The 10,604-nt window shown below is 35.1% G+C and overlaps 1 protein-coding gene across 2 annotated transcripts in view; it reads right to left on the reverse strand.

The window, feature by feature from the left end:
* REEP3 (receptor accessory protein 3) overlaps positions 1–10,604 on the reverse strand; it is a 79,719-nt gene that overhangs the window by 68,556 nt on the left and 559 nt on the right. The gene's annotated exons all lie outside the window — the stretch shown is intronic.

Genomic DNA, 10,604 nt, shown 5'->3' on the forward strand with positions numbered 1-10,604 from the left:
AAAGTTACCACCCTATCAACCATATTTCTCAAATAGCAGCATCAATTTTCACCATTCGTAAAGCTATATAATACTGCTTTTCTGGTTCAAAGCTGTAATTTTAAAGTAATCCCATCATACAAAATTCCCTTTTAAAGGATGAATAAAGTTAGGAAAATTTGTCTGTTTATTGGGAAGTTTTAAGATTAGTTTGAAGGATTAAATATTAGCAAAACATAAGACTCTGACAAAGAAAACAATAATAAAACAAGAATGTGCTAGGAATAAAGGGAATAAACGGTCTCTGATTTCAGAGCCCATCTGTAGGCTACCGTTCTTTTTTCTCAAACTGGAAATCTCTACAGACAGAACTGCAAATCTACTAGCTAATGTCTCATAATCATGTTGCTGAGGTGCCGAGAGGCTCTGAATGTCCCTCTCTACTGACCAAGTAAGTACAGCACATGAATGATAAGGGAGAAGGGACAGCCTAACAGGCCAAATAAATCCTGGCTGTCAGTGGGTGACAGATGTCTTAGCCAGAAAACCCCCACAGCAATGCTGACCACATGGAAAATACACAACTGTTTAATATTTTTCATTTTCCTCCTTTTGTTTAAATACTCAGTGTGCATCAGGAATCAGAGCTACACATTAGCTATAAATGTTAATATTAGGAGTTATTTCCCATTGCAGGTCTAAACCCATCTCAGATTCTGGGACAAATGTCCCTTCCTTTGCAATTGGAGGGAATTCCTCTGAAACAAATGACCTAAAAGTTAAATTATTCTTATGTAGGCATTAGGGAATTTCAAGCAATATAACATTTTGAACAGCTAAACTACCAAAATGGACAAGCAAGTCATTAAGCATACAAAGCAGAAGTCATTAAGAATATTATTCTACATTTCAACATTTCTTCAGTCTGTCTCAATTTGAAAGTAGCCATAGTGAACGCACATTAATTTATACATTTTTTTAGACACCGAGTTACTTTTTATAGCATTATTCCACATATCAAACAAACTATTATCTGAAAATAAGGGGAAAAAAGAGAATGCTTTCAAGGGGCCATCAATGTACTTACTTTAAAACCTTGAAAATCCTTTGGGAAAATAAGAAACTGGACATTATTCATTGGACTCATACCAGCTTTGAGGAAAAGAAGACACTAGAGACAAGTCTGCCTGGTGATTTCACAGAGGTTCTGGCCTTCTGTTCACATACTACTCTTCATGACAGGTGCAGCCCCTTCCCTCTCTCCATCTGATGCCTGGCTAAGCACTGAAACTGGCCTCTACACCAGCAAGAAGCATATGGGCTGAGACTGAGGCGGCATCTTCTTTCTGTTGGTATCTGCTCCCTGTTGTCTTACCTTGTCCCTTTAGTTACTATAGATATCTTGGTTCTGACTCACTGCAAGTGTTAAGCATTTTTTAAATATAACAGTTGATATATAAAAAAAATACAACATATACTTCTAAATTATGAAGTATAATAAAGTGAATGAGTCATCCAACTTCAAAGTACCTTACAGAAGAATGTAATGTGCTTACATTTATTGTCTTTATTGATATATTTCAGCCCATTTCTACCATCTTTTTTGTCCATATAACCCCTACCTCCAGCCCCTTTATGTTGATGTTTTATATCCCTCTAGCCTCCTTTTTTTTCCTCTGTTGATTTGGAAACTATAGATTATATTTATAATCTTTTGAATTATTATACATCTCTGTATATGACAGAGAGAATACAATTCTCTCCTCGCCTTTATTGAGAGTAAAGAGAAAAAGAGTAAAACTAGACAGAAAAGTGAAGAAAGTATAAAAGAGAGGACAAGAGACAGTGATGACATACTTTGAAGTAGGGGAGCAGAACTGAATTCTTCAAAGGAAGAAAATGAATGTTTTCCTTCCTCACACAGTTCTTTCTCTTATCATATACTTAAAGGGAATCTAGGCAGTTATTATTTTTAGATTATAGGTGATATCATTTTCAGCATTTTTTATATTTCTCAGTCATTCGAGGTAATCAAGGTCTCTTTTTTTGTAACTTAAAATGGTTTACCACCTATGTTTTACTGACTTTAGTTTTAGTGAGATTGGTCAGAGTTCCCAATAGAAAACAAAAACCAGGCACAATGCAGTTAAGAACTGATCATGGCAATACTGACATCCAGTAAGCAAATATCAGTAAGTCTGTTTTCTTCTATTCCCACATTTGCACTTTCTTTAAGTCAACACTCAAGGATGCCTACTGCTTATTGTTCCTGTGGGCCACTCAAATTTAAACAAGGAAAAGAAGTCAGTTTATCAACTTAATGGTTTTGGTGAAAGTGCATTCCAAATTTTGGGAGCCCTAAAGATTGGTGATTTAAGTTTGATGATGAAAAAGTGTCACATTAGTAGAACTTTTAGCATATAATTTATTCAGTGTTGTATATATTCATGTTCTTTTAAAAATATCAAATAATGCTGTTTATTAATTATTGCTGATATTTATATAATATAATGTATTCGTTTAAATATCTGAGTTTTATTAAATACTTCACAGTAATTTGTCTGTGATTCTCCATAGGGTGCATACAGGTAATTTGTTAAGCTCTTCAACTAGGGTTCTATTCCCCGCTTCATGCCTCCAGTGATGAAGAGCACGTTGCTCTCATGAGTTTGTCAGTCTCAATGTTGAACAGCTCCAGGAATTAGAGTTTTCCCTTACATTAAATAAGATCGTCTTCCCAATAACATCTACCTATTGCTCTAGCCTTGCATTTTACAATAAGATAGAAAAATCTGTACCCTTCCCCCATATAACAATTCATATTATATTAAGACAGCTATTTTGTTAGACTTTTTTCTCATTTGCTAATCTAATCCCTAAAACTATTCCTTGGTATACACTAGTTTTTCTCGGGATATATACCAGAGATTGTTATGGGTTGAACTGTGTCCACCCAAAAAAGATATTTTGGAGACTAACCTCTACCATCTCAGAATGTGACCTTATTTGGACATAGAATCTTTACAGAGGTAATCTAGTTAAAATGTAATTAGGGTGGACCCTCTTCCAATATATCTTGTGTCCTTATAAAAATGGGAAATTTGGACATGCACAAAGGGAGAATGCCATGTGAAGATGAAGGCAGAGATCAGGGTGATGCATCTAGAAGCCAAGGCATGCAAAGAAGCTAAGAGAGAAACACAGCCCTCAGAAGGGATCAATCCTGTTGTCATTTTCATCTTGGACTTCTAACCTCCAGAACTGTGAGACAATACATTTCTGTTGTTTAAGCCACCCAGTTTGTAGTACTTTGTTTAGCAGACCCAGCAAACTAATACATTCCTCAGAAATGTGACATGATAAAAGGTTAAGGAAATTTTCTACAGCAGAATGCTTGGTTTTATTTATGGCTGAGAATAATTCTTTCCTAAAATGGGCATATCATTACTTGAAAATATTAATGCTCTCAGCACTATCTGAATACATCCTGAAATTATGTTTTGAATTATTGGCAAGTACAAACCTACTATGTTTAGATTTTTCCTATGACTTTCATGATTGCTTTAGTTACTCTGCTTCTGCAGAGTTGATGACACTGTTAATAGTAAGAAAAGCAACATGCTAACAACTTCTAGGACTAAGAAATTATAACTTGTAAACAACATTTCATTTATAAATTTAAAAGGTAGGAATATCAGAGCTAATGTGTACAATGTGATTATAAAAATTATTTTCAAAGTGTATTGTATCGGCAATTTTTATCAAATTTGGGAAATTCTCTGTAAACATTGAAATTAATTTTGGAAATAGTAAAAATAATATGACAGATTGGTCAGTAATAGTATTTTATAAAGAAAATCCTTAAATGAGAGATATCCTGAGACATTTATAAATTTTCAAATGTCATTATAGCCTATCATTTCTCCTATAAAGTATATAGAAGCCAACAAATGATAAACACCTAAGCTATTTTCAGTTGGGGATGCTGAGCAGAATGTATTTTGTAGGGGGTCAACTTTCTGCAATGTTGGAAGTGTTTTACTTCTGTGCTGTCCAATAAGGTAATCACTAAGACTGAGTGGCTAATGAGCACCTGAAATGTTGCTAGTGTAATTGAGGAACTTAATTTTAAATTTAATTTACATTTAAATAGCCACATGGAATTGTTGGCTACAATACTGAGCAGTGCGGCTTCGGGCTTATTTCCTCCACATATATTTTTCTTCCCTTTTCACTTAACACAATGGTTCTCAACCAGTGGTAATTCTGTCCACTAGGTGACATATGGTAATATCTGGAGTCATTTTTGGCTATCAGAACTGGGAGGTGCTACTGGCATCTTGTGAGTAGAGGCCAGGGATGCTGCTAAACATCCTACAATGCACAGGGCAGTTTCCCCACAAGAAAGAATTATCCAGTCCAAAATATAAATTTTGCTAGGTTAAGAAACCGTGACATGTTTAAAGGATCTTCAAGTGACATTAAAAATACTCTGAATATCATTATGAATGGCTGTATAATAGTCTAATATTAGCTAGTCTGCTCTTTACTTAAAATAATCTTTAGCTACTGTTCAGTAATTCCATATTAATGGCTACTATTTTCTCTGTCCATTGTATCTAGTGAGTATGACATCAAGCCTGACTTTCAGTCATAGCTGCCTTTGTAAAGTTAACAAGAGTGCAGCTGGTAAATTTACTTCGCTAATAGGTATGCTTAAACCCTTAACAGACAGTTTTGAAAACATGAAGACATTTATAAAAGAATAATTTGTACCTTTAACCTTTCATTTAGCCTCAAAAAAGTGTATAAAAGGGGTAGTTTAATGCAAATGTATAATTAATGATATAAACATAAGCTCATGTTCTGCTAACAGAGACTCAGCAGTAATCTTTTTTCATGTGACAATCAAAAGTTATTTAAATTACCCATTTATGCGATTATTATTGCAACACACCATTTATTTGAACATTTAAATCTATACTGAAAATTGAAAATATAAATCTCCCTCCTAAAAGCATTAAAAAATCCAGTGGAAAAAGAAATAGCTAATACTGCAGCTAATAGTGAACAAAAGCAAACTGTTTCTGAAAAGAAAGCTAATAAAGGAATCTTGTTGGAAGTTCTGGCCTCTGCAATGGAAACATGATCCAATAGTTTCGGATGTGTTTTCTGTCGTATCAAAGGAAGTCAGAAAAGATGACCTCTTGCAGGGCATTCATAAAGATTATGTTTTTAAGATTTTAACTTTTTCAATTTCCTTGAAAACCTCATTGCTCTTATCTACCTTATTTTTCAACGTCTAATAGCAATTTCAGTTAAGTATACTATTCTTAGACACAACTCATGAACATTTAAGCTATACACATTATGGAGCTCAACAAAACTGGTTAATAAAAATAAAATCTACCCTAATCTAACTGAAAGAAAATGTTTTAGCTATCACCGAGATTTAAAACCATTTAAAAATATTTAAAGAATATATAAAGGAAGAAATATATCACTTACGAATTGTGACTACCCTCAAACTTCTACAGGAATTTAAAAATTACTTAAAATGTTTTTCATTAATCCTATCATAATCTTAACTAACACACATAAACAAAAGATAGAAGCAGGATGCTATTATAACAATATACTAAAGAGATGATGCTGGCTTGAACTAGAGTACTATAGGCAAAAGTGATGATAAGTGCGTGGATCTTGTGTATATTTTGAAAGTAGATTCAAGAAGATTTGCTGTAGGACTCAATTTAGGGAATGAGAGAAAAAGAGGAATCGAGGATGATCCCAAAGTTTTGGGCCTGAGCTAATGGAAAGACTTCATTGTCCTTAATTGAGCTGAGGCAGGATGCCAGAGGAGCCAGATGGGGAAGGAAATTCAGGAGCTCAGTTTTTGGATATCTTAAGTTTGGGATTACTGTCAGATGTTTCTAAGTAGACTTAAGTAGGCAGTTGAAAATATATATGATTGTGAGTTCAGCAGAGAGGTCTGGGTTGGAGATGTAAATTAATGACAGTTCTCATAGGAGTGTAGAGAGAAAAGGGAAAAGATCTAAGAACTAAGCTCTTGGGCACAACAACTTAAAAAGGTCAGGGCATGACTGAGAAGGGAGTAAGTAGCCAGTGAGTTAGTTATGAAGAAAAAAAAAAGTAAGGTTTCTTAGAAGTGAATAAAGCATTTCTAGGAGAGAGTGAGCAACTGTATCAGAAGCTGCTGATTAAGTCAGACGAAGACCAAAAATTTGGCCACTGCTGACCTAGAGAAGGGTGATTTCAATGGAGTGTGTTTGGTGGCAAAGCCTAAAGAGTATGGGTTCAAGAGCAACCTGAAGGAGAGGATGTAGAGAAAGAGTATACAGACTGTTTTTCCGTAGGGTTTTTGTTTTAAAGAGTGGGAGAGAAATAGGGTAATAACATGACGAGTACAGAGGATGAGGGGTTTTTTGTTGTTGTTTTAAGATGGGAGAAATAATAGTATGTTTGCATGCTGACAGGAAAGATCTGACAGAGAGGGAAACAGATTATGCTGGAAAGAAGGGGGAAAATGCTGGAGTATGTTTTTAAAGTATGTGATTTAGACACTAAAGATGTCATTAAATATAATTGAAGAGTATCAATTAAAGTAAGAGGACTGAGGTTTTATTAGCAATGGCAGACAGTGAAATTATTGTGAAACAAAAATAAAAATGTGTTACTAATGGTAAAAGGGAACTACTGATGTATGGAATTAAAAAGGAAGTCTCCAAATTCATCCAATTCTATATGAGAAAGTAGTACTTATCAAATATCTGGAGTAATTAATTTTATATTTAGAAGTGAAAAAAATCACAAAGTAAAAAAATGAACATGCTGAAGTCAGTAAATAAACTCCCTATACAACTAAAAATAAAGTACCAAAGAGAAGTGTTAATTAGATTGAGAAACAAATTTCATCAAAATATGACTTAAGGTTAATTTCTTTATTATGTAAGATGCTCAATCAAGTAACCAAGAGATAAATGGATAAAGTACAAAAAGGCTATTTGCACAATAGGGGATATAATTAATAAATATTAGGACAAATACTAAGCCTTGCTAATAAGAACTCAAATGGAAAAGAAAATAATGAGATGTTACACTTATTAGGAAAGTATAAAAAAGTTAAAACCCTCAAATCTGGATATAATATGATAAAGATAGTACTCATATGTTATTGGTGGCAATATAAAATATTAATATCCTTTTGGAAAGCAATTCATATCAATGGTCATAAAAATATTCAGTCTTTGAGATATATTTATCCTAAGTACTTAAAAAGTATATATAAATGATATCCATTGTAGTATTATAAGTACACTGAAGCATTACTTGTAATGAAATATTAGAAATGATCTAAAAGCAAAATTAAAAAATAGATGGATATGAAAATTATGAATACTGGCCTGACCAAACAGAAGATAGATTTCAGAGCAACATAGAAGATGCTTATAATAATAAAAAATAGTAGAATACATTTCTGACCCTACTCTAATTACATATAAAGAAACTGAAAGACAAATGTATACTGAAAATAGTTTAAACGTTCAGTATGCTGGGATTGTAAGGAAATGTATTCTTCCTTGTTCTGCTAAAATTACTAACGCTTATTGAATACTTACCACATGCATGATGCTAGAGTGTGGAGATTATTTAATCTTATGAGGTAGGTTATAGCCAATAAATGGCAGAGCTGATATTTTAATTCAAGAAATCTGTCTTTGGTCCTGATCTTAACCACAATGCTATATTATATACACAAATTAAGAAAAATTAGAAAAATGGGATTTTCCTCAATCTATAAGAATCGTGTTTCAAAAGGTTATGTATGGGCATCACATATGAATGTAACATTATTTGGTCATCTCAGATTACTATTCCTTAATAACTAACTAACCTTCCAGTCTTATCTATAAAGTAAGTTGGTTTTAAACAGGTTGGGACTAATAAAAAATCCTCTCACAGCATCACAGAATGCTAGAGCTGTGTAAGAGTTTGGAGATTACCAGATCAGATTCCTTTATCTCTACAAAGAAACAGGTCTATAATCAGTAAAAGGCTGACTCAAGGTCATTCAGCTGGTTAATATAACCGAAACTAGTTCTAAATTCCAGGTTTTCAAATGATAGTCCAATGATATTTCTTTCTATATCATCTTACTCTCCTATTTAATTAAGAAAAAAATCTATCTATACATCTTTTATGTTTTAAGTGTACAATAAATGCTATATATCAAAGTTTGTGTGCTTTAAGCTAACTTATTCTTTACAACAGTTTTAAGGAGGTAAATATTATAACCATTTTAAGGTGATGAAACTGAGGCTCAGACAGGTTTAGCATGTTGCTTTGGACCACACAGCTATCAATTGGCATTCAGGTTTGATTCCAAAGCCAGTGCTCTTCCCTGAAATGGTCTGCCACAAGGTTTGGAAGAAACTGCTCATGCACACAGGGAGTTTTGGTTATGGAGGTTCCTTGTGTTCCTTGTGCATTACACCAGAGATTCATGTTGAGAGAACTGATTGATTTTTCTTCAGGCTCAGAACTAGCTGGCTGTTCCAGTGGGTTAGAAAGAATGTAAGTAAATTTTACATCCAGATGTACAAAAAGCTTCCAAGTTTATGTAGATCCTGGGATTGATCTTTCCTGTCCTTACAGTATGATCAAGCAGAAAAGAGTCAGTGGTAAGAGACAGAGAAACTGAGGAGCAAAGGCGCAAAATATCATGATGCTTCTGATACCTGACAAGTGCGCCTTCTAACATGCTAATGGTTTAATGGCTCATGAAATACATTTCTATGACCTTATCTCCCTCATGTTTGTGTTTCTTTTCCTTTGCCTCACACTTTAAATTCTGTAGGTTCTAGCATCACAGGCTATAACTCCCTCTCCTCAGTTAGGGAGCTCCCTAAGCGGTCTCCCTTTCTTTAGTGTCTCTCCAGGTACAAGGGAGAGAATCTTCCAAAGGCAAAGCCATTGTTGCCTAATAAAATTGATCATTTCTTCCTGAAATTCCTTGAAAACAGCCCCCTGTGTACCTTTCTAGTTCTCTCTCCTCAGTCCCTCAAGTCCTCTCTAACTAATCTGGGCTTTCTCATCTCTGTGCTTTCACTCACAGCCATACCTTTATCTGAGTCTTACTTTTTCATCTTTGGCTGTCTAAATTCAGTTGTCCTTAAGGCTCATGTCAAACGTAATCTCCCTTGTTTTTTTTCTGATTCTCCAACTAGATATAATCTCTTCCTTATTTAACCTCTATAGCACTGGGTGTAACTCTTATAGGACTTGACATTCTGATTCGTACTGCAGGTATAGTGTACCTAAACTATCAGTTCCATTAAGATCAACTAACCCTGTTACTAACCTTTGTGTTATAGGTAGCACCTAGAAAAGATATTCATATTCATAGTTAATGATCAAAAGCAAAAATCTGATTTGAGTAATGCAAACGAAATCAACTTGCTTTACAATTTGCTATCCATCATTTAAGGACTGGTCAAAGGAACCCAGAGTTTAGGAAAAAAAAAAAAAGTGCAGCTTCTTAATGGGGCACTTGAATTTTTAGGTGCAGACACAATTGCTAGACCTTTACTAGGTCAAAAAAGGTATGTCTGTATTATGTAAGGGAGACTCAAAGAGGCCCCAAAAAGCTAAAAAGCAATCTGAAGACACCTATGGTAGGCTTTTATTTCTTGAGTTTTAGTTTTGTACAGATGAGCACAAGCTCTGAAGCTTTAAAACTAGAAACTGTACTGATGAAGGACAAACTACATTAGGGCGACCAAGTGACAAATTTTGACTACTACTGCAAATCAGGTTGATTGGGGCTACTAAGCTATTGATTCACTCCCAAACAAAAATCCAAAACACTGAAAATTTAGCTTTCTTCCTAGTAAAAAACAAAATTGAATATCTGGTAATGTTATTTTTTCCACATTCTAAAACTAACCAGAGAAGCCTGCACCTCACAAAAACATTTCATAAAGACACTGAAACAATATTACGCCTACAGAGATCATGAATAATGAACTCGTGGGCCCCTGGCTGTAACTACGTCACTGTTTACATTGTGACTTTTTTTTGAGGAGGAGGAGGGGATTAAGATGGAAATGATGAGAGGAAAAAAATTTAAATTGTAGTCAAATACTTTTACAGAGTAAACGCCACAACTCAACTAATTTTTTTCTATGGATCTGTAGCATTTGTTGGTAAGAGCACAATGAAACGAACCCATCATTTGAACAAAGGCAACAGGCACCTGCAGCCACTCAATCACTTAGCAAATATTTACGCTAAATTCTGGAATCTGGGAGAGCAGACGGGTGTCACCATTCAATAATGCGGTGCTTTCTCGGTAAACTGTAAATCCTGGGGCAACTGGGACCCTTCCCAGGGACCTGAGCCGGGAGCCGTCTCGGGTTTTTGGACAAATCTCTCCTCCTACCACACGTGACCGAATGGCAATCAGCCGTGGAGAGACACCGCAACGCACCAGCCGCGGGATACAAAGGCTTCGCGCGGCCGCGGCATCCTCCCGAGGAGAGCGAAGCCTCCCGCGCTCAGCGTCTGCGGAGCTTGCGCAGGGCGCCGCCGCGAGGTGCGCCGCT

Source organism: Pteropus alecto, unplaced genomic scaffold, assembly GCF_000325575.1.
Source record: "Pteropus alecto unplaced genomic scaffold, ASM32557v1 scaffold155, whole genome shotgun sequence".
Taxonomy (NCBI): domain Eukaryota; kingdom Metazoa; phylum Chordata; class Mammalia; order Chiroptera; family Pteropodidae; genus Pteropus; species Pteropus alecto.